We start from the raw sequence: 23,690 nt of genomic DNA on the forward strand, positions 1-23,690 counted from the left end.
TTTTTCTGAGATACCAGACACAGAACCTGTCATCAGAGCACCTTGATTCACGCTTGAGGAGACCCCGGCTCTGCTATGTGTATGTGGAACAGATATCTTTGTATGATTTACTGAGATTGCTCTTTGTCACCCAGGAAGCCCAGTGAATTCACTGCCTGCACTGGGGTGTGCAGAGAGCTAGGATAACAGCTACTCCACGTGTCTGGGGAGCTACTGGCTGGAAGACTTACATGCAGATGGGCAGGCTGTTGTACTCAGCAGGCCAGGGCGCTTCAGGCAGTCTTGTGGTAGGTTAGGTGTGCAGGTAGGTTTGTTTCCAAGGGCTCTTAGGTGAGCCACACGAATGGGAGCATACATGGTGGTGGCTGCGTCCCCAGATTTGGAGAGGTCGGTTCCTGAGCTTGCAGAAAAGTCCTTCTGAGGAAACCCTGACCCTGAAATGCAGGCAAGGTCAGTGGAGCAGCCCCGCCAGCCCCTCGACATCCCTGTGGCTCCTTAATGTATACAATCGATGCTCTTTGTAAGCCCTGCGCTTGGTGGTGGTTTAAAAGCAGATCCTGTCTAGAGAGGCCTTTCTCCTTCTGATTTTGGGGGCTTATTGTTCTCAGCCAGTGATCCCAGACTGGGGCCCAGTCTAAAACTCCCCCCAATAGGAACAATGCATAATTCAAAGCAGAGCAACCAGTACCAGCCCTGTCATGGAGACCAGGCAAGATGTGGGTGCGTTTTTTGTTGTTGTGGTGGCGGTGGCGGTGGTGGTGGTTTTGTTTTTGTTTTTTGAGTGAGATGAAGTGGGGTTTGTGATTAGGAAATAATTAATCAGAATTCCGTTTATTAAGTCCTCATCTCGGAGTTCATCAAGCCCAACTAAATCTTGAATGCTAGGTAGGGGATGGTTTCATGGATGAGAGGTGGGAGAGAATCTTAGAACGCTGGCCCACTCCCATAATCTAACACTCTGGAAACTGAAGCCCAGAGAGATAAACTTTTTTGTTCAAGGTCACACAGCCAAGGGGGAAATAAAAGTAGCCAGGGGAAAGAATATGATTCCTAACTCCTCAATCTGTTCTCTAAGACACATCATCTGTAGCTGGAAATGAAGTCAGTGAGATGTTTTCTGTTTGTGGGGCGGGCAAGAGAAATAAATCACTTGACCAGGGGCATGGATTTTTTTTTCTTTTTTTTTTTCTTTTTTCTTTTTTTTTTTTTTTTTTTTTTTTGTCTTGAGAGTGGACAAGCTGCTAGAAACAGTGAACTCCTAAAATCAAATTACCAGAGCTATCCGGCACCTTTGGAATTTATCTTGTCTACTAGCTTTTTTTTCAGTCTCTTCTTTGCAGGCAAATAGAGATCTAAATCACATAGGACAGATGGTGTCCCGCACGGATAACCTCTCTCAGTAACCCGTCTCCATCTGAACATGTCCCAAGGGGTCCGTCCAGACATGCACATTATTCAGATGCCTCTGTGTGTGAGGTTGCTGGTGTCCACGCATGCTTTTTTACAATTGCTGGAGATGCGGATATTACATATAGTATTACGGATATAGATTCTATCCATGTGGGTGTATGAAAATGTGTGTGCACGCGCCCAGGCTACTGCAAACTATCTTATTCAGACCTGGCTTGAGTCATGCCTGCTTCAGACCTCACTGTATTAAGAGATGAAATAATCCCCCATGATGCTGCATCGCCTATGAGGTGAGCTCAGTCCAGACAGCTCTTTGAAGATGATCATGTTTCTGAATTGGAGCACACTGGCTCTGCTCAGCTTGGCCCATGGCATCGGGCACTCAAGGTCAGGGATTCTGACCTCAGACTTTCAGCTTGGAGCAGGATTTGGACATACCTTTCTATTTGAACAAAATTAGATGACTTACACCCGCCTCTTTCCTCCCCCCTTTTCTTCCCGAATTCCCTGCCCCTGACGTATATGTGTGTAGTGTTTGTATATATAAGTTGGTACATGCATGTGTATAGCTGGCATGTTTGTGTATGTACATGCGAATGTGGAGACCAGAGGTCAACGTCAGGTACCTTTCTCTATTTCTCTGTACCTTATTTTTTGTTTTTATTTACTTATACTTTTCATATGTTTGGGTGTTTTAAATTCATATATGCCTGTGCACTACAGCATCCTTGGAGACTGCAGAGGCCAAAAGTGGATGTCTGATCTTGGAACTGGAGTTACAGATGGTTGTGAGCTGCCACATGAGTGTAGGGAATCGCACACAGGTCATTAGGAAGAGCAGCTTTCTCTTCAGGCCTCTCCACTTTACTCCTTGAGACAGGTTCCCTGACTAACCCTGCAACCCACTGACTGAGCAAGACTAGCTTGCCTCCAAGCTTCAGGAATCGTCTCGTTTTTACCCTCATCCCCTTACAGTCACTGTCGTATACAGCTTTTTTGTGTGTGTGGCTGCTGGGGATGGAAACATAAGTCCTCATGCTTGTGCAGCAGGTGCTTTGCCGACTGAGCCATCTACTTCTCCATCAAAACCAACATGGAAGAGTTAATCTCATCTGGAAAGCTCTCACATGTACCTCTCAACTGCACTTTGCATGCTTGTGCTACCAGGGCTGGGGCTGCTACCAGGGCTGGGGCTGCAAGCTTTTCTTTTTCCCTCCTTACCAGTTTGTTAAGGGCCGTAGAGTCCTTTGAATTTAGCCCTCTCATTAGTTGAACAAGTGATTGGATAAGTGAATGAACAAATGAATGAGCGCTTGCATGAATGAATGTGTTAGTGAACGCGGTGGAATGTCACAAGCTCCCGGGCTTCCTGTGCATCTCCTGTTAGCTCTGTGACACAGGAGCACAAAGATGGAATGACACCTGCTTGTCTTTACCATCCTGGACTCTAAAGTCAAAGGCTTTATTACGCAGCGCTTACGTCACAAGGCGACAACATATACATATGTCAGTAGGTAGAATTTGATTCCAGAGACTGCACCCTGTGAAAAGTGCTGAAGGACAGGTTTGTGTGTGTGTGTGTGTGTCTGTGTGTTTATCTGTTTTTTGTTTTCTTGAGACAGGTTATTAAGATATAGCCTAGGATTATGTGAAACTCACTCTGTAGCCTAGACTGACCTTGAATGGTGAGAATAGTTCTGCCTCTGCCTCCTGAATGGTGGGATGACAGGTGTGTGCCATGGCGCCTAGTTCAGAAGGCACATCTTTTTGAGTGTCTGTGCATGTGGAGGCTAGAGGTTGAGTTCAGGTTTCTTTCTCAGTCGCTCTTCATGGGGCATGCCTTTTGTCTCAGCGCTGAAACTGACTTTAGCTTATGTGCTCAATCGACCTTGTACACGTTCTTAGGTCCTCGGGGGAGCTTGGATCTAGGGTAGACCCCCATTACAGAGGAGCAAGGCTGGCCCAGAAGCCTTTTAGAGATTACGGTTTCTAGACTAGTATTAGTCAGCATCCTTATCCATTAAGGCGCTTTCTCTTTCTTGTCTTGCTTCCTCTTCTGTATGGATGGCCCATGATTCAAGTGCAAACACCTTTACTACATCATGTCTTTTCTTGGTTTTTCCTTTTTTTCAAAGGGGATGGGCAGGGAATGGACACTTATAGTGATACACTAATATCTCAGTGCTTAAAACCTGGTCAGAGGTCTCTAGGGTCTTAAAGAATTCTTGAAACATTATTAATTCATTACCCAAGAGCACTTAATTAAATTTGGTCTAAAATGAGATTTTAGTAAAGTTGCATGGATTGATGACAGTATCTTAAAATGGCAGTAGTGCAGCTGTCTTCCTCTGGATGCATTGGTTGCTTTTCTGAGACTTTGAACAGGTTTTTAGGACATTTTTGTTGTTGTTGTTTTTCAGTGACATGGCCTCTCATAGCTACCAGAACATCAACGCTATAGGCAGAAGCATTTTCAGTGTTCATTATTAACTGGAGTAATCTTTAATACAAAGTCTAATACAAGTCTTGGTTTGCTGTTTGCATAATTATCTGTTTAGGAGATCATGGCATATTTAATTGATGAAAGAATTTCAAATGCTTTTTCTTCATCAAAGAAACACACACACACACACACACACACACACACACACACACACAGAGACATCTCTAAGGCTCATGGATAGCTTGTATTCTGAATCTTGGTCCTCCTTTCTGCTCTAGAATTAAAGTCTACACTCCTTGCTTTGACGTTGCTCCTCTGTCAATGAGAGCGGTCCCTCAGGGCTGCTGTCATTGTATCCTGGCAGCCATGCCCCTTTGAGTGCAGCCATCCCCGGTGCTGACAGAATTTAGGATAGCTGGAGTCTGACAAATGTTTCAAAGTTGCATTATTGCTCCCATCCTGGGGGCAGGGTGAAGTTTTCTTAGGGGTGGGGTGAGGGTCCCTTAGAAGGAAAGCTACTTTGTTAGCATCCTGCTGAGGCTGTCAAGAAAATCTCCAGGATGTTTTTTTGAATGAAAAGTTCTCCTGTGCCTATAAATGTGAGGTTCCTATGGGAAAGATCAGGACCTTCTGGACGGGTTTTCCTGTTCGGATGGTGAAGGATTTTTTGCTTTTATCTTCAGAAGGAGATATTCCCCCTTACCCCTTCCTACGTGCCCAGACTGAGTCCAGTTATCCCAAGGAGATACACCCTCCTGCACTCCAAGCATAAATATTCCTTCTGAGTATCTATTATATGAACCGCCATGTCTCCACTCTTCTCTGTAGCTACTGTGATGACAAGACCCACCTCCCATGTCTCCACAAGTAGCTTCCCCCTTCCCAGCCTTATCATGGCAGCCACATATGTCTTCTTAAAACACGTTTTCTTTCTGGCCGTTTCTTTGTAGCAGGCTTTCCTTGATTCCCTAGCCCAAGGGCCAAAGCTTACGCTTTAGCAAGTATCACACCTTACCTTATTCTTCCTTAGGTCCTAACTTTCCCAATAACAAACATACACAGATTACAGCTTCCAAACAATTGTCCTTGTTTTTTTCACAGATAGAGTTACTTTCTCTCTGGCACTTACAGATCTGACCTGGTACTGCTCTCCTGGTACTCCATACCTTCTTAGCTTAGATCTGCTAGACAGCAGGCTTCTTGGAAACAATGTACATGATTGCTTTCCTGGGGAATCTCCTGCAGAGTCTTTCACACAGCAGTCAATAAACTCTGCACGGACGAATATACAAATGACAGTCCTTTTACAGGGTCTGAAGGTGGTGCTGCCTAAAGAGGTTATAGAAACTCCAGAAAAGTAACCCTGTTCTGGTCATAGCACAGTCTTGGGGAACATGCTCTCCATTTGTAGGTGACATGACTCCAGGGGATGTCCCTTACAGAGTGCACCTGTTACAAACAGCACAATTTCAAAAACACCAACCATGAGAAATACAGTGCCATGTTCTGTGTAGGACAGATCTTGTTTCTACAGCTTTTCTATCATTTCTCCATAGTCTGTCTTGAGAGATTTCGTATTTTGAGTATTAGAATCTAAAGGCTGGTGTGTGTGTGTGTGTGTGCACCCATACATGTGCAAGCACATGCATGCTCACATACAAGATGTTTCGGTCTTTTTAATATCCTTGTGATGTTTAGAGCAGCTATTTTTATTGAAGAATAATACCAGGTAGGAAGGGTTATACTTCTGGGAGCCGAGGGAAGATGACCTTGAATTTTCATCCTGACACAGATAGCAATGGGTGGAAGGCGTCTGATGGACCATGGGAGGTCTGTGCTGCTGGATTATTGTGAACTTGACACAAACTCGACATATCTGGGAGTTGTAACTGGGAGGAAGAAATCTTTGTTGAAAAGCTGCGTCCATAAGATTGCCTGTAGACAAGTCTGTAGGGCATTTTCTTGACTTACAGTTTATGTGGGAGGTCCTGGATGGTATAGCCCTAGTCAGTGGGGAAGGCTAAACAAGCATTGGAGCAGGCCAGCAAGCAGTGTTCTTTATGGCCTCTGCTTCAATGGGCTTCCCTCAATGGGCTCAGATTATATAAACCAAAGAAATCCTTTCCTCCATGAAGCTGCTTTCAGTCATGATCGTAGGATGGTCATAGCATGCTTTGTCATAGGAATGGAAAGCAAAGTAAGGCAGACGCATGGTACCATACTGGAGCATCTTTGTGACACGGCAGTGGCTTCTCCAGATAGAGCAATCTTAGTAAACAAGACAAAAGCAACAGTCTTTGATGGCGTAGTCTTGGATGTAACTCATCACGTCCCCCATCTGGTCTGTAATTCAGGTTAGCCCTAGTCAGTGGGGAAGGGTATTGTACAGAATCATGCTGCCAGAGACAAACATCAACAAGTGCCCTCCAGAGGCTGCCTGTCACACACACACACACACACACACACACACACACACACACACCAGAGGTTTTCTTTGATGCATTATCTCTTCAGATTGTAAGAGAGATGCACTGCCTAAGGGCCAGGTCTTTGCTACACATCTTTAAGTCACCCACCCTTTGACTATTTAACCCAGGCTTTTATTGTCTTTAAAACAATTATGAGTATTTTGACTTAAAAAAATATGTGCACCCCCCCCATCTGAAGCTTTGCTTTAAATGAGATCATCCAGTATGTTTACCATTATTTCTGGTGTGAAAACCCACTGTTCTACTGTGTTTGGATGCATAACTGTTCACACATCTGTCTACTAATCTTTCTATCCAGGGCTTGGTGCAGCAACGTACCTCTTTGGTAAGTGTAGGCGCTGGAGCTCAGAGATGTCTCTTTTGTAGGATGAAGCCCCCAAAGCACAGCTGGGGTGCTGTTCTTCTATGTCACCCCACTGGATTGCTAATATCTGAGCCCTCTTAGAATATCCGCTATTCTTACGATACAAAAATAAACTTGGCAAAGTGTGTTCACAGAGATTCTGGCAAAGTTGCTTTTATGTATAAATAAAGAATTCTTAATTGTTAAGTGCTCAGATCTATGTAACTATGGGGCAGAGGAAAGTGCAGCCTAGTTAGCCAATATAGGTAAGGAACTACCTATACAGTGGTACAGGCTCACTGACCAAAGGCTAAGGCAGAATGATTACAAGCTTGAGCCCGGTCTCAATACATGGGGGAGATCCTATCTTAAAACAAAAGAAGTTGGGGAGCTAAGGGTTTAGCTCAGTGGCGGGGTACTTGCTTCATGTAAGCAAGGCTCTAGACCCGATCTCTCTGCATAAGCAAGAAAGAAACTTAACAGATGAATGAATGGCTAATATTTGTATGCCAAGGGTCTACTATTAGGAAGTTGAATACGTGTAAGGACCTAGCCCACATGTAATCAGGGTGACCCAAGGATTCCAGCATCCAAAACTTCAGATTAAATGTGAACAAAGACTGCTGGATTGTTAAACATTTCTTTAGCTGAAGAAACAAAGCTTTCTCTTCATATCATTATAACAACAACTCATGATCTCTGTAGAAAATTTTTAACAGTGAACAAGCAAAGAGAGTTTCCATAAAGGTCTCATGAGAAGCACTGATACACTTTGAAATGTGAATTTGTAATGTCTCCTAAGTATAGGTACATACATAGCTTTAAAAGAATTAAGATGATATTTATACGTTAGCTGCAACCTGTTGTGTAAACTTAATAGTTATCAGGGCCTCCTGGTACAGGTTTGTAATCTCATCTGTGTTGAGGGCTGAGGCAACAGGATCTCAAGTTCATGGTTTGCCTAAGCTATTGAGGAAGTTCAAAGCCAGCATAGGCAGCTTTCAAAATAAAAAGTACAAACATGGCTGAGGATAAAGTGCATAGGCAGAGTTTGCTTAGAAAAGACACTTAGTTCCTTACTCACAAAACAAGCAAGCAAACAAACTTAATCAATCAATCATTAAACTTTTCCCATGCTGCTGCTGATTTTGTATGAGACAGTTTTTAGAAAATTCTTACTTGTGGGTGGTTTGAATGAGAACAGCTCCCATAGGCTCATAGGGAGTTGCGCTATTTGGAGAGCTAGCTCTCTCTCTCTCTCTCTCTCTCTCTCTCTCTCTCTCTCTCTCTCTCTCTGCTCCTTGATCCAGATGTAAAAATCTTGACTCCTTTTCTAGAACATGTCTGCCTGGGCACTGCTATGCTTTCTGCCATGACAATAATGGACTAAAGCCCTGAACTTGGAAGCCATCTTAAATAAAATGTTTTCCTTTATAGGATACCATGATCATGGTGTCTCTTCACAACAATAGAAACCCTACTATAGGGTATTTAAAGTTACATAAAATCAACAGAATTATGGCATATTAGTACATGGAAAATAGTTGGACAGTTCCTTAAGATGTTAAATTACAGAATTATAATTTGATTTAGGAATCAACTTCAAGTGAAGAACATATATATATATTCATACAAAAAATGTGTTGACTCTTTAATGTAGCTCTAATAAAGAGACTCCTCAAATCTCCTATCAGTTAATGAATAAGTAATACACAGTTGATCATCTGTGTTGGACAGTTTTTATTGTCAACTTGACTCAACCGGGAGTCACCAGGGAAGAGGGAACTTAAATTGAGTGATTTTCCAGATCATATTGGCCTGGGGCCTTTTCTATTTTGATTGAAGATTGATGTGAGAGGGCCTACTACAGGCACTGTGAGCAGCACCATCCGTAGACCATGGGTGTGGACCCTGTAAGAAAGCACGAGCCAGTGAGTAGGTCAAAACGGCATTCTCCTATCCTGACATTCCCCAATAACGGACCATGACCAAGAAGTTTAAGTCAATACACTATATTTTCCCCTAGGTTGCCTGTGATCATGGAATATTACAACAACAGAAAGCAAAGTGGGATACCATATAATGGAATAGCTTTTAGTAATAAAAGAAAGTGCTGGTCAGTGTTAACATATGGATGAACATTAGCCTAGTAAAAAATGCCACGCCATACATTGTATGACTGTATTTCTGAGAAAATCCATGGAGAAATATAGTAACTTATTGATCGTTGGAGCCAATGGAGGGAGAGAGTGGAGAATGACCGCCAGTGGTCTAAGTGGCCTCGTTCTCAAATATCTGTGCAAACCCAGTAAAAGTCACCTGCCCACTTCAATAGAGTACAAGCTAGGCAGTTAGAATCAAGTCTCAAAAACACCCTTCTTAAGAAAACACACTCCCATGCAGTGTTGGTAAAGATCTCTGTCTTTAACAGGTATTTATTCCTCATGACTAATCTTGGATTCACCAAGCTCTTAACTACTTCATCTCTCCTATTATTCTGAAACATCCTATCATTCCATTTACAAACATTTTAGTATTATCCTAAAAGTTCTTATCTAGAACTGCTATCACAACTAAAACATTTAATATGTAGTAGACCAGTCAATGTTTAACTTTCTAATCTTGTTCGTAGACTACTTAGAATTTTGTTACAAAGATGTATCATAATATTTAATTCCCATTGATGAAGTTGGAGGCTGTTTCAAGCTTTCCAGCCCTTATAAATAGTATCTTGATGAGTATCTTTTTTTTTTTCTTTTCCTTATTCTTCTTTCATATATCCTGACCTCAGCTTCCCTGCCCTCCTCTCCTCTCAGCCCCTCCTCCACCTTCCCTTGCCCCCAGACTCAATCCTTCTCCTTTCCCTTCAGAAAAGGGGCCAGGCCTCCCAGGGATATTGACCAAACATGGCATATCAAGTTACAGTAAGACTAGGCATATCCCCTCATATTTAGGCTGGGAGAGGCAAGCCAGTAGGAGAAAAGGGGTCACAAAAACAAGCAGATAAAGTGAGAGACAGCTCCCATTCCCACAGTTAGAAGTGCCACACAACACCAAGCTACACAACCATAACATATATTCACAGGGCTTGGTTAGACCCGTGCAGGCTCTGTGAGTATCAGTCAGTCTCTGTGAACATTATGAGCTCTGCTTAGTTGATTCTGTGAGCCTTTCTTGTGGTGTCCTGGACCTCCCTGGCTCCTAGGATCCTTTTCTTCTACAGGAATCCCTGAGCTCCCGTCTAATGTTTGGCTGTGGGTCTCTGCATCTGTTTCCAGTTGTTGGATGAAACCTCTCTGGTGATGATTATGCTAGACGTATAGCGGAATATTATAACTTTATTTTTTTTCAAATCCTATTTTTGACGATGGTTCTTAAATGCTTTAACCTCCCTTTAAATGCTACCACTCTCCAGAGGTAGTGGGATAAAAAGTATAGGGGGAAGTGGACCTGTCTAGAAAGGTTCTTTGGAGCAACTCCCACCTGTGTTGTCTGGAAATTGGCAGTTCAGTTCAGAGGTCAGCAGGCAGCAGCAGCTCATACACTCACAAACACCTCACAGATAGACTAGCAGTCCAGTTCGATAGAGTCGTGGTAATAACAGCGATGATACGACCTAGCAGAGGCAGCCAGGCCACAGCCTCAGCTCTAGTCAGCAGGAGGGACCAACAGGAACTCCAGGAGAAGTTCTCAGCTCCGCCTCTCTCAGGGAAGTGAGGATCAGTGAAGATGAGAGACCCACAGGCATTGCGCAGCTAGCTATGACAACAAGCCAAGCTCTGTCTCCATCACTCTATGGAGTCCTATCAATACCCTTCAGACATCATGTGTCCTCTGTATTCCTTGTCTCTCAGCATGTGCATCCAATCAGCCTGAGTCCACACAGTCCAGACAAATGGAGCTCAACTATGCAGTGTAAGGTGGACCAATACATTCGTGTTGTTAGCAAAGAATCCTTCACCGCTTGTCCTTTCATGTGTCTGTTTCAGTGAAACATTCCTTCATGAGTCTGCCTTAGACTTTTACACCTGTGTCCACTTCATGAAAACATTCCTTCCCTGTTTGCCTCAGCAAATCACCATCCAACACAATTGACTCTCCAAAGAACCCTTAAGTGTCCACTTCAGAATATCATTAGGAATCATTTGATCTTTTGTTTGTTTGTTTGTTTGTTGTTATTGTTGTTGTTTGTGACAGTCGTATTTGGTTCTACCTTAGGTCTCTGGGCTATCCACTGTCTGGTTCCTGACCCTGCTGATAGTGTCAGGGGTGGGCTCCCTGTCATAGCGTAGGTCTCAAGTTGAACCAGTCACTGGTTGGCTCCTCCCACAGGTTCTGTGACGCCTTTACCCCAGCATATCTTATAGGCCAGACAAATCGAAGGTTGTAGTTTTTGTAGTGTGGGTTGGTGTCTGAATCCCTCCACTGGAAGTCTTGCCTGGTCACAGAAGATGGCTGGTTTAAACTCTGTGTCCCACATCACTAGGAGTGTTCGATAGGGTCACCCTTGTGGATTCCAGGGAGTTTCCATTACACTGGGTTTCTACCTTGCCCCTGAAATGTCCCTCAGTTTCAGTCATCTTTTTCAGTACTCTCTCATTCCATGCCTCCTTCCTGATTCCTCCTGTTCCCATCCCTACCCACCCCTAGTCCACCTGCAAAATCTATTCTATGTCCTCTTTCTATGGAGATTCATGTGTTCCCTGTTGAACCCTTCTTGTTCCTTAGCCTTTCTGGGTCTATGGATAGTAGCACGAATATCCTTTACTTTCCAGTTACGTGAGTATATACCACGTTTGCCTTCTGAGTTTGGGTTACCTCCTTCAGGATGAGTTTTTTCTACTTCTGTCCATTTACCTGCAAATTTCATTATTTTTTTTTTTTAACAACTGAGTAACACTCCATGGCATAAATGTACCACATTTTCTCAATCCATTATTTAGTTGAGGGACATCGAGGTTGTTTTCAGCTTCTGGCTATTATGATTCAAGCCTCAATAAACATGGTTGAGCAAGAGTCCTTGCAGGAGTGGTATAGCTGGGTCTTGAGGTACATCGAGTCCAATTTTCTGAGAAACTGCCACACTAAAATCCAGAGTGACTGTACAAATATGCACTCCCCCAAGGAAGAGAGGAGAGCTCCCTTCGCTCTGCATATTCACCAGCATGAGCTATCACTTGTGGTTCTGATCTTAGGCATTCTGACAAGTGGAAGATAGAATTTCAGAGTCATTTTGATTTGCATTTCCCTGATGGCTAAGAATGTTTGAACATTTCTTTAGGTTTTCCCTGACCATTTGAGAGTCCTCTATTGAGAATTTTCTGTTTAGATAGGTCTATACTCCATTTTTTAGTTGGAGTACTTGGTTTGCTGATGTCTAGTTTCTTGAGTTCTTTGTATATTTTGGATTAGACTCTGTCAGATGTGGAGTTGGTGACCATCTTTTCTCCATTCTGCAGGCTGCCATTTTGTGCTATTGACTGTGTCCTTTGCCTTACAAGAAGGTTTTCAGTTTCATGAGGTCCCATTTATTTACTAATCTTAGAGACTGAGCCACTGGTGTTCTGTTCAGGAAGTTATTTCCTAAACCAGTGTGTTCAAGGGTATTCCCCGCTTGCTATTTTATCAAGTTCAGTGTATCTGGTTTTATGTTGAGATCTTTGATCCACTTAGACTTGAGTTTTGTGCAGGGGGATGAATATGGATCCATTTGCATTCTTCTACATGCAGACATCCAGTCAGATCAGCACCATTTGTTGAAGGTGCTTTTTTTTTTTCTCTTCATAATTTTGTTTTCTTTGTCAAAAGTCATGTCCATACTTCTGTGGAGTTACTTCTGGGTCTTTGATTGGTTTCCATTGATCAGCCTGTCTATTTTTATGCCACTACCATGCAGTTTTTATTGCTGTTGTTCTGTAGTACAGCTTGAAATCAGGGATGGTAGTAGATACTCCAAGAAGTTCTTTTACTGTACAGGATGGTTTTAGCTATTGTGTGTTTTTGGCTGTCCATGTGAAGTTAAGTAGTGTTTTTTCAATGGAGCCTGATATAGCTGTCTCCTGAGAGGCTCTGCTAGTGCCTGACAAATACAGAGGTGGATGCTCTCAGCCAACTATTGGACTGAGTACAGAGTACCCAATGGAGGAGCTAGAGAAAGGACCCATGGAGCTAAAGGGGTTTGCAACCCCATAGGAGGACCAACAATACGAACCAACCAGTACCCCCAGAGCTCCCAGGGACTAAACTAAAGAGTACACATGGAGGGACTCATGGCTCCAGCCGCATATGTAGCAGAGGATGGCCTTGTTGGTCATCAATGGGAGGAGAGGCCCTTGGTCCTGTGAAGGCTCTGTGCCCCAGTATAGGGAAATGCCAGGACAGGGAAGCTGGAGTGGGTGGGTTGGTGAGCAGGGGAGAGAAGATGGGATAGGAGGTTTCCAAAAGGAGGAAAGGGGATAACATTTTTGGAAATGTAAATAAAGAAAATATCTAATAAAAAATTTTTAAAAAAATACAAACAAAAAAGAATTGTGATAGAATCTTGATGGGGATTGCGTTGACTGTGTAGACAGATCGCTTTTGGTAGGATGGTCATTTTTATTATGTTAATCCTACTGATCCATGAGCACAGGAGATCTTTCCATCTTCTGCTAGCTTCTTCAGTTTCTTTCTTCAAGGACTTGAAGTTCTTGTCATATCGGTCTTTTCCTCGCTTGGTTAGAGTCACGCCTGGGTACTTGAGTTACCTGCGGTTCTGGTGAAGGGCGCTCTTTTCCTGGCTTCTTTCTCGGCCCATTTATGGTATGTATTTAAGAGGGCCACTGAGATTGTTGAATTAATTTTGTTTCCAGCCTCTCTGCTGAAGGTGTTTATCAGCTGTAGAAGTTCCTTGGTAGAGTTTTTGAGGTCACATATGTATACTCTCATATCATCTCTGAATGGTGATAATATTGACTTTTTCCTTTCCTGTTTGTATTCCCATGATCTTCTTTAGCTGTTTTCTTTATCTAGCTAGAACTTCAAGTACTATATTTAATAGATATGGAGAGAACGGTCATCCTTGTCTTGTTTTTGATTTTACTGGAATTGCTTTTTCTCTATTTAATTTGATGTTGGCTGTGAGCTTGCTGTACATTGCCTTTATTGGGTTTAGGTATGTCTCTTTTATTTTTAGTCTCTCCAAAACTTTTATCATGAAGGGGTGTTGGATTTTGCCAAAGGCTTTCTCAGCATCTAACAAGATTACCATGTGGGTTTTTCCCTTTAAGTTTGTTTCTAGGATGGATTCCATTGTCAGATTTTCTTATGTTGAACCATCCCTACATCTCTGAGATGAACCCTGCGTGATCACGGTGGGTGATCTTTTTGATGTGTTCTAGGATTCAGTTTTCAAGTGTTCTTTGCATCAGTGTTCATGTAGAAATTGGCCTGTAGTTCTCTTTCTTTGTTGAGTCTTTATGTGGTTTGGGTGTCAGGATTACTGTGGTCTCATAAAATGAATTTGGCAATGGTTTTTCTGTTTCTATTTTGTGGAATAATTTAGTGTTATTAATACTAAATAATTTAGAATTATTATAGTAATACTGAATAATTTAGTGTTATTAATAAAAAAGTATTAGCATTAGCTCTTGTTTGGAAATCTGATAGAGTTCTGTGCTAAAAATGAAAATGTCCAGTCTTATACTTATATATAGACACACACACACATATATATATATATATATATATATATATATGTATATATGTGTTTATATATACATATATATGTATATGTATATATGGAGAATTTTGATGACTTCTTCTATTTCCTTGGTGGCTATAGGTCTATTTAAATTGTTTGTCAGACCTTTATTTAACTTTGGTAAGTGGTATATTTCAAGAAAATTGTCCATTTTTTTATATTTTCCAATTTTGTGGAGTATGGGTTTTTGAAGTGTGAACAAATGATTCTTTGGAGTTCCTCAGTGTATGTTGCTATGTCTCCCTTTTCTTTCTGATTTTGTTAATTTGGATATTCTCTCTTTGTTGTGTCTTAGTTTGTTTGGTTAAGGGTTTGTCAATTGTTCTGATTTTCTCAAAGAAGCAACTCTTTCTTTCATTGATTCTTTGTATTATTTTTTGTTTCTATTTTATTGATTTCAGCCCTCAGTTTAATTATTTTCTGGTGTCTACTCTCCTGGGGTGTGTTTGTTTCTTTTTGTTCTAGAGCTTTCAGGTGTGCTGTTATGTTGCTATTATGTGATCTCTTCAATTTCTTTATGAAGGCACTGAGTGCTATGAATTTTCCTCCTAGCACCACTTTCAATGAGCATTTTTATAAATAAGCTCTTCTGTTTCCCTTTCCGTAGAATAATTTCTTGGAAGTGTCATTTAGCATGAAAGTTCTCCACATTGCTCAATTCCTTTGCAACTTCCTGCTGTATGTAGTATCATTTGCAAACAAATATGAAAAGCTCAGAAAAACCAATTAATTTCCCAAAAGAAAGTCACAGAGTACTAAATGGCCAACCATATGGCTGATTAGGTGTCCAAAGCCACTGCCCCATTGGCTCCCACATGGTTGTCATGTGGATGACCCTGGTCATGAGGTCATAATAAATTGATGTGGTATCACCTTGGAACTCAAGTTCAGAGTTGAGCACAAGTTCCAATCTTTGATGATCTTCGTAGTACTCTTAGAAATGATTTCTAGAGTTCCTTCCTTATGCCACTGTTTTTGTAATTGACCAATATCAACTTAGAATGCAAACATGATCACATATCTTATGTTCTTTTAAGATAATCACCAGTCTCCCTGTGCAATGCATAATGGAGATGTTTACATGAAATCTGCCATTATTTTTGGAAAATCTTCTTGAAAGTTTGTTTTAGATGTGTGGTGTCATATTCATAGTTTTGTCTTCTTTAGGAATTGGGGACCACTGTATCCTGGGGCTTGGTGAAAGCTCACAAATGAGCCAGAAGCTAGAAGAGAGAAGAAATATTCTCAGGATTTTATCTGCAAGATAACTACTTGAAATCTTTGGCTATAGCATATTTTTAACATAAGGACACATTTTTAACATAACATAACATCTAAGTATTTCAAGACTACAGTAGAGGGGATTAGAATAAAGGTTAGGTGAAGAATTTGTTTTGCTGAGGCCCTGGGTTTTCTTTTTCTTCTTTTCCTTTTTTTCTTTTTGTCAGCACTGCAAGGAAACAAAAAGATTAGAAGGAGAAAAGTTGAAGGGGGAGAGGGGGAGACACACACACACCAGAGAGAGAGAGAGAGAGACAGAGAGAGAAAGAGAGGGACAGAGAGAGACAGAGAGGCAGAAAGAGAGGGACAGAGAGAGGCAGAGAGAGGCAGAGAGAGGAGACTGGACTACACCAACATCCCACCTGGTTTATAAGTAAGAAACTATTAAAATTGAAGCAACTGTATGGCTGTCAGTCTTGTGGGGGCCAATTGCTTTGATTTGCTAGGTTTTATGAGCCAACCCTCCCCTTAAAATGCCTATAAATTATTTACACCCAGGGTAAAACGGAGTGCTTCACATAGACATGGCTTCATCATTTTTACCTCTAGGTAGTTTTGAGCTGCTTGTAATCAAGTTATAGCAGGGTAGTGGGTGGAATAGGTTGTAAGCAGTAATTGCAAACTGTATTTAAACAATAATAATAATATTTAGCACTTGTGGGGTACTTTATATCTTCAAAGTCGTTGCAAACATTATCCAATTAAATACCCTTTCTGATTACAATCTGGATAGAAAATGCAGTTAAATCCAGAACAGAGCCATGAGAAATGTACACATTTGGAAACTGATGCTAACTATGTTTTGGAATCCGATGCAGTGTTAGGCAGTTAGGGAGTGGGGTGCCCTGGGGTGGTAGGTGAAGCCCGATGGTGGGATTGGCACATGCCTGCTCTTTATTGATGTCCTTTCTTGACCCTGCTTGTTGGAGTGATCTGCTCATGTCAAGACTCATGTCATCTGTGACTCTGGTCCTCACAGGTCTGAAACACAAATGACAAATTGAAAAATGAATTTCTCCTCTCTACTGTGCGTGCTGGCCTAAGACCGAGCTGCTGTAGTAACTTAAGTGAAGTACAGAAGGGCACGGAGGCATGGCTGCATTGTGGCTTTCTATCTGGGTAATAGCATGAGTGATACTGTAGGATGCATCTTAAAGGAACGTAGCAAAGCCATGAGACATCACTGCCATCTCCAGTTTGACTGCATTAAGTACTTCTCACTGTTTTGGACAGGAGTCCGAGTTTTATCATCTTATAGCTATAACTTCATGTTTGCTGAGTTTAACGGTAATTGGGGCAAGGACATGTGCCACTTATCCAGTAGGGAGCTGAGAGCTTAGGAGTGGGTAGAGTCTCCATAATGGCCATCCTGTGCATTATGATCTCCCTCTATCCCCACTTGCTTGTAGTGCATATGTGCATCTATATTCAGGTGTGTGCATTTATGTGTGAAGTTATATGTGTACGTATGTAGAGGGTACCTTCCTCCTTTGTATTTTGCGATAGGGTCTCTCACTGAACTTTCAGCTCACAAATTCAGTGAGATCGTTTGAATTTGTGAGCGAGTGCCCCCAGGTATCCACCTACCCAGTGCTAGCAGTATAAATGCATGTCACCAGGCCTGAAGTTTTACTGGGATGCTGGACACCAAAGTCAGATGCTCATGTTTGCAGGGCGATAACCTTCCTGACTAAGCCATCTCCCTGACAATATGGTTTATTAAAGACACAGAAAAGCCCTAGCCCCTCATGGTTAAGAAGATGTAACCTTTTGGGGTCAATTTCTTCATGGATCTAAGGATTTAACCTAAAACCCCAGTAAGTGCTGAAATTTGCCTGAAAGCCAAAGAAAAAAATTAAAAAGAATTCTGGGCCAGCAATATGGCTCAGTGAGCAAGGCACTTGTTGTCAAGATGGGTGACCTAAGTTCAATCCTGGAACCCACAGGGTGGAAAGAGAAAGCTACATCCTGAAAGTTGTCCTCTGACCTCCATGTCCACATGTACATGTTCATGTGTGTATACATACATACACACACACACACACAGGCAAACACACATCAAATGTTTTAAAAGAATCAATCAGCTGGGCAGTGGTGACTCATGCCTTTAATCTTAGCACTTGGGAGGCAGAGGCAGGCAGATTTCTGAGTTCAAGCCAAGTCTAGTCTATAGAGTTAGTTCCAGGACAGCCAGGGCTACACAGAGAAACCCTGTCTCGAATCCCCCAACCCCCCAAGAAGAATCAATCAATATTTTCTTGTTTATAGCCCCACTTTGTACACTGTGATGGTTGTTAAATGTCAGCTTGACACAATCTAGAGTCACCTATGAAGGGAGTCTCCAATAGGGATTGTCTAGAGCAGGTTGGCCCATGGCTTGTAGGTGGGAGACTATTTTGATTACAACAATGGAAGTGGTAAGACCCACCCACTGTGAGCCGCGCCATCCTGTAGGCAGAGGATTCTGAACTGCTTAAGAGAGGAAAATGGGGAAGACCAGCAAACATGCACGCATTGCTCTCTCTTCCTGATTCTGAATGCAGTAAGACCAACTCCTTCCAGCTTGACTGTGACTTTCCTATGACGAAATAGAACCTCAGCTGAGAGCTAACATAGATCCCTTCTTCTACAGGTTGGTTCTGTCAGTTTTTGTTGGGTTGTTTTGCTTTTGTTTTTGCTTTTGGCGGAGTCGGGCTTTGAACCTAGGGCCTTGCACATGCCAGGAAGCACTTTACTACTGTGCTACATCTCCAGGCTTTTCGAGACTATTTTCACACAGCATCTAGAAGAGCAATGAAGACAAAGTCTAAATCATTAGTGTTTTATTTGTTTGCTTTTGATTTTGTTTGTTTGTTTGTTTGTTTGCTTTGACTCAGAGAACACAATGTATCTGTGGAAAGCTAAAAGATTTCGTCACTGAGAGCACCCAGTGAATTTCATTGTAACAACCCATGTACACTTGTCTCTTGGCCACAGAAATACCCTATGTTGTTCTTAAATCCCCAGGTGTTAGATAAGCAAACTCATTATGTTGCATGCCTGCTTCTCTGGAGGGTATTTGATCCCAATGATGGCTGTCAAAGTAACTGTATGTACAGCATGACAGTGACTATGTAGATAATTTTTATTTTACACACTGCCAGGGAAGTTGCTTTCGGAAAGTCCAATTTATCACCTCCTCTTAGAACATGTTTGTAAACGGGAAAGTTGATGTCTTCCCCAATATCCGTGACATGAGGGTGAGGTCCAACTTTCTTAGATGTTGCACTGTCAGGCCGTGAGTTCCTCAACCATCTTGTCAAGGCTATCAGGCATTGTCAAGAAGGACAGTGCATTCAGTCCCCAAAATGTCCTGATTGAAACATGGAAGGAACGGGTCTTGTCTAGTGGCAGTGACTACACGGAGACCTCCATCCGGACTCCCTGTCTCTTCTGGCACTTGTGATCTCTGTAAAAGTAATTCAGACTGTATAAACAGTGCTGAGTGTAGCACAGAGCACATTCCCCAGGGGTGAAAGTGGACAATGGCCAAAGAGGCCACTGTGCCAAAGTACATTTCACATAGACTTTCTATTATCTCTAAATTCTGTCTAGGGTTGGGTTTTGTAGCACCATTGTTAGAGTGCCTGCCTAACATGCACAAAGATCTCTGTTGGAACCCCAGAACCAGGTAGATCAGGTGTGGTCATGGACCCCAGTCATCCCAGCACCTGGAGGAACAAGGTCAGCTTCAACTGCACAGCAAGTACAAGGCCAGCCTGGTCTACATGAGACCTTGTTTCTTAGCAATAACAATAGAAATGCCTGCCTAGTGTCTGCTATTTGTTCCTATATCAGTCTAGCTACCTGCTAGTGATGTTATAAGCCTCGTCTAAGGAAAGGACACATTTGAAACAGTTTCAAAGTAGTTTCCAGGGTTGGAGAGTGTTTTGATTTTGGGAACACAGCAACTTCCCACTGGAACTCTGAATACTCAATGGGCTCACAGTCATCTGGATGTCAGGAGATTAGTGGGTCAGGTCCTGGTGACTTAGAACGTGTATCCCATCATAAGAATCGCTCTTCCTAAGATGGTCAGTTCTCTCTTATAGAATCCAGGACCACCAGCCCAGGGTGGTACCACCCACAATGGGCTGGGCCCTCTCCCATCAATCACTGATTAAGAAAATGCCCTACAGGCTTGCCTGCAGCTGGATCTTATGGAGGCATTTTCTCAGCTGAGGTTCACTAAGTAAACTGTAGCTTGTATCAAGTTGACATCAAACCATCCAGCACACTTTGCAAAAGAGTACATGAATTAGGAGAGCAGAGAGACCTGGCAAAGCCCTCTCTTCACATAGAAAGCCCAGCCCTATATGGGACCTGGTCTCAGCTTAACGAAGGTTGTGTTTCAAGTTTCACCACCTTTCACTGAACTTGGATAGTTCTCTCTCTCCACAGACGCGCTTTCTCTGGGGAGCGTTTCTTTTCGTTTCTAGCAGTGAGGACCTACAGTAATTACCTAGGGGTGTCATTTCTGGGGCAGTTGGTTACAGGGCGGGTTGGGTATTCAGCTGGGCTGGTCCTCTAAGAGTCCTCTTGCTCACCCTCCTCAGTCACCGAAGGAAAACAAGGAGAATTCTCTATGCCTCCAAGGCCTGGTCTCTCTTTTCTTTTCTGTACATGGGGTCTCTAGTTCCTGTTTTAATCACCTAATATGGTACCAACAGCCTCGGATTTAAAGAAGCTGACCTCTGACCTCCTGTACTTGTTTGAAATTGATAGGATTCGCAAGTAGGTTTGCTCCTCTTGGGGACTAGGTTTCATGTGTGTGGCACACTCTCACTTGTCTTGCTTGGTTCCTTGGTAACTCTCTTTTGATGACTGTTTTTCTCCTGTGATTGCGGGCCATTGGCACTGACTTTTGATATCACTGTTTTAAAGCATGTTTTCAGATAATATAGAAACGTGTTAGAGTGAAATCTGGACTGTGAGTAAATTGGGAGGCTGTGTGACTTCTGAAGTTCAAAGACCAGCTTGTCCAGACTTGATTAGCTAACTTGTATTCACAGTGCATAGATGGATTTAGAGGCACCACAGATCTGGGAATACAAAACAGCTGGTATATGTCTATATCGAAGATGGAATAATAGTATGGTCAATACCTGGGAAGATAGATGGACTCATTTTATTTTATTTTATTTTATTTTAACTTTTGTTGGGCTAATTTTTAAAAGATCAAATGGAAACTTCCACTATGACCTAGCCATTCCAGGTCTAGATACCTACACAAGCAAAGTGAAAGCACACAGCCTTTTACAAATGTGCACGTGAGTGTTCGTGGTGGAGTCATCCATGTTGCTCAAGAGGTGGCACAAATCCCCAAGTACCTTTCAACTGACAGAAAGGGAAACAGAATATGATCCCTGCAATGGGATCCTCACTGGGAGTAAAAGTGAAATGTGGTTGTGTAGTGTAATGTGGAAACCCTTTAGAAGAGCTACAGAGGGGGTGAAGCACAAGGTTGCTCATTGTGGCTCTGTTTGTCCGACACTTCAGAAAAGGCAAACACAGAGATGAAAGAAGGGCAGGGTTCAGACAGGCCTGCAAGGGGCAGGAGCTAGCTCCTCCAGGTGATGGAAATGCGCTAAGATGCACGGTGCCATCTAATTACACATTAGTGAAGCCTGAAGATGGACTGTGCTTTACATTTGGGCATGCTCCACTTGTTGCATGGGCAAATCCGTATCAGACCACAAAGTAGCATTTCTAGGAAACTTATCTCTTCACTACCCAGGTCACGGGTGGCACATTCTGCTTTCTTTGGTGTATGTGTGTGTGCGTGTGTGTGTGTGTGTATGTGTGTGTGTGTGTGTGTGTGTGTGTGTGAGAGAGAGAGAGAGAGAGAGAGAGAGAGAGAGCAGGGGAGAGAAGGAGAGAGAGATGTGTGTGTGTGATATGTGTGTGTGTGTGTGAGAGAGAATGTGTGGTGGTATGTGTGTATATGAGAGAGAGAATATTTGTGTGTATGTATATGATATGTGTGTATATGTGTGTTTGAGTGTGTGGTGTATGTGTGATGTGAGTGTGAGAGGGAAAATGTGTATGTAATGTGTGTGTATGAGAGACAGAGAGAATATGTGTGTGTGAGGTGTGTGTATATGTATGTGTAGTGTATGTGTGATATGTGTCTATGTGTACATGTGAGAGAGAATGTGTGTGAGTGTATGTATGTGTGTATGTGTGTGTGTGTGAGAGACAAAGAGAGAATGTGTATGGTGCATGTGTGTGTGAGAGAGTGTGTGTATGTGAGAGAGGGGGGAGATGGAGAGACCCCCCCACTCCGCCCTTTTAACAAGCTTTCTCCTTTCTTCTCTCTGTGCTGTTCCCTCATCCTGGGACCCTTCTCTAGACATTATGGTGACAGGCCATTTGTCCCCCTCTTTCTTTCCTCTGGAGGCCACTGTAATCCTTCCAGAGGCAAGCTCTATCAGTGCGTCCTTGTATAGGGGAGGCCACTGTAATCCTTCCAGAGGCAAGCTCTATCTGTGCATCCTTGTATCTTCTCATTCATGAAATGAATACTTCTTGCGGCTCATAGCAGAAGGCTAAACTCTCAATGTGGCGAGCCCTTCTGTGAGCCTAAACCGTTCCCCATTTTTCCGTGGTATTAACAACTCCTACCCCATTTTTGTCTATTGTCAAATAGCTGCTTTCTTTGTATTTTTCAAATTGTCATGCATTATGGAATGAGTTTAACAGATTATAAACAACCAGCTCTTTGAAAAGAAGGTAGTTGAACTAGAGTAGAAAATTCTCACCATGTGTGCCTGCCTGTTAGGTTTAATTGTAAACTTATCATAGCCTGGAATCCCCTGAGAGGCTCCGTGCAGGATTGTCCATATTAGGTTGACTTGTGGGTGTGTCTATCAGGAATGTTTGGATCACATTAATTGACATGGGAAGAACCAGCCTACAAGTGGTTTCGGGTTTGAGTTATGTAAAAAAAATAAAAAGAGAGAAAAGAAGCTGAGGCAAAGCATAGAAGTGTTTAGTTCATTCCTCTCTGATTCTTCACTATGGAAATCATGTGACCATCTGCTTCAAGCTCCTGCCAAACACACATGCACATGCGCGTGCGTACGCGTGCCTGCGCAAACACACACACATACACACACACACATTGCACAGCGATGGCCTATAGCCCTCACTCGTGAGCTAAATTAAACCCTTTCTCTCCTAAGTTACTTTTGTTGTTGTTTTTTAATCACAACAAGAAAGGAAATGAAAACACTATGCGTCTATGCTGTGTTGCTTTTCCATGTAGAGTGTAGAATGATTGAGGATCAGATGTTTGGATTTTCACTGTTCTTGCTTCAGTTATAGGATCTGTGTAAGACTCAACTAAGGAATTCTAATTTTCAAATTGTAATTGAATAACTGAAACTCAAGACCTAAACGTCTGTATCCACATGCGCGAGGGAACTGTGAGAAACCGCAGTTGCTGCTATCTGTCTAGCTGCTTTAAGCTCCTTACATCTCCTAAAAGGTAGGCATAACAAGGGCTGGGAAGGCAGCCCTGGACTCATGAGAAACAGTTTACCCAAAAGGGGGAATGATGTGTACTCTTGGTCATTCTACTGAGAACCTCAAATGGCACCCCATATTTTAGAATTCAACTTAGAAGAGTCAGATGCATCCCTTGCTATTTTACGTGAAGTTCCATGACATTTGATGACTGCTTGGGGGTTTGGGGAAGACAAGATGCTCAGAGCAGTTCTGCTTACTGAAGCAAAGGGAACTTGTGGTGTTCCAGGAGCAGGAGCCCCGTCGGTAAGAAGGATAAGGAGGGGTAGCAATCAGAAGGAACAGAAATGAGTAGTAGCCCTGATAGTTCAAGAAATACAGACTAGAGCCGGGTGGTGGTGGTGCATGCCTTTAATCCCAGCACTTGGGAGGCAGAGGCAGGTGGATTTCTGAGTTCGAGGCCAGCCTGGTCTACAG

The 23,690-nt window shown here is 42.6% G+C and overlaps 1 protein-coding gene and 1 long non-coding RNA gene across 6 annotated transcripts in view; one reads left to right on the plus strand and one right to left on the minus strand.

Annotated features, from left to right (window-relative positions):
• Nucleotides 1–23,690, plus strand: part of Tnik (TRAF2 and NCK interacting kinase) — a 416,591-nt gene that overhangs the window by 2,443 nt on the left and 390,458 nt on the right. The window lies entirely within an intron of this gene.
• LOC116095025 overlaps nucleotides 15,465–23,690 on the minus strand; it is a 38,442-nt gene continuing 30,216 nt past the window's right edge. For both annotated transcript variants that reach the window (XR_004120403.1, XR_004120405.1), the window contains exon 4: nucleotides 15,465–15,649. This is a non-coding gene — a long non-coding RNA (uncharacterized LOC116095025). The remainder of the gene's footprint in view (nucleotides 15,650–23,690) is intronic.

Source organism: Mastomys coucha, unplaced genomic scaffold (assembly GCF_008632895.1).
Source record: "Mastomys coucha isolate ucsf_1 unplaced genomic scaffold, UCSF_Mcou_1 pScaffold17, whole genome shotgun sequence".
Classification (NCBI taxonomy): Eukaryota; Metazoa; Chordata; class Mammalia; order Rodentia; family Muridae; genus Mastomys; species Mastomys coucha.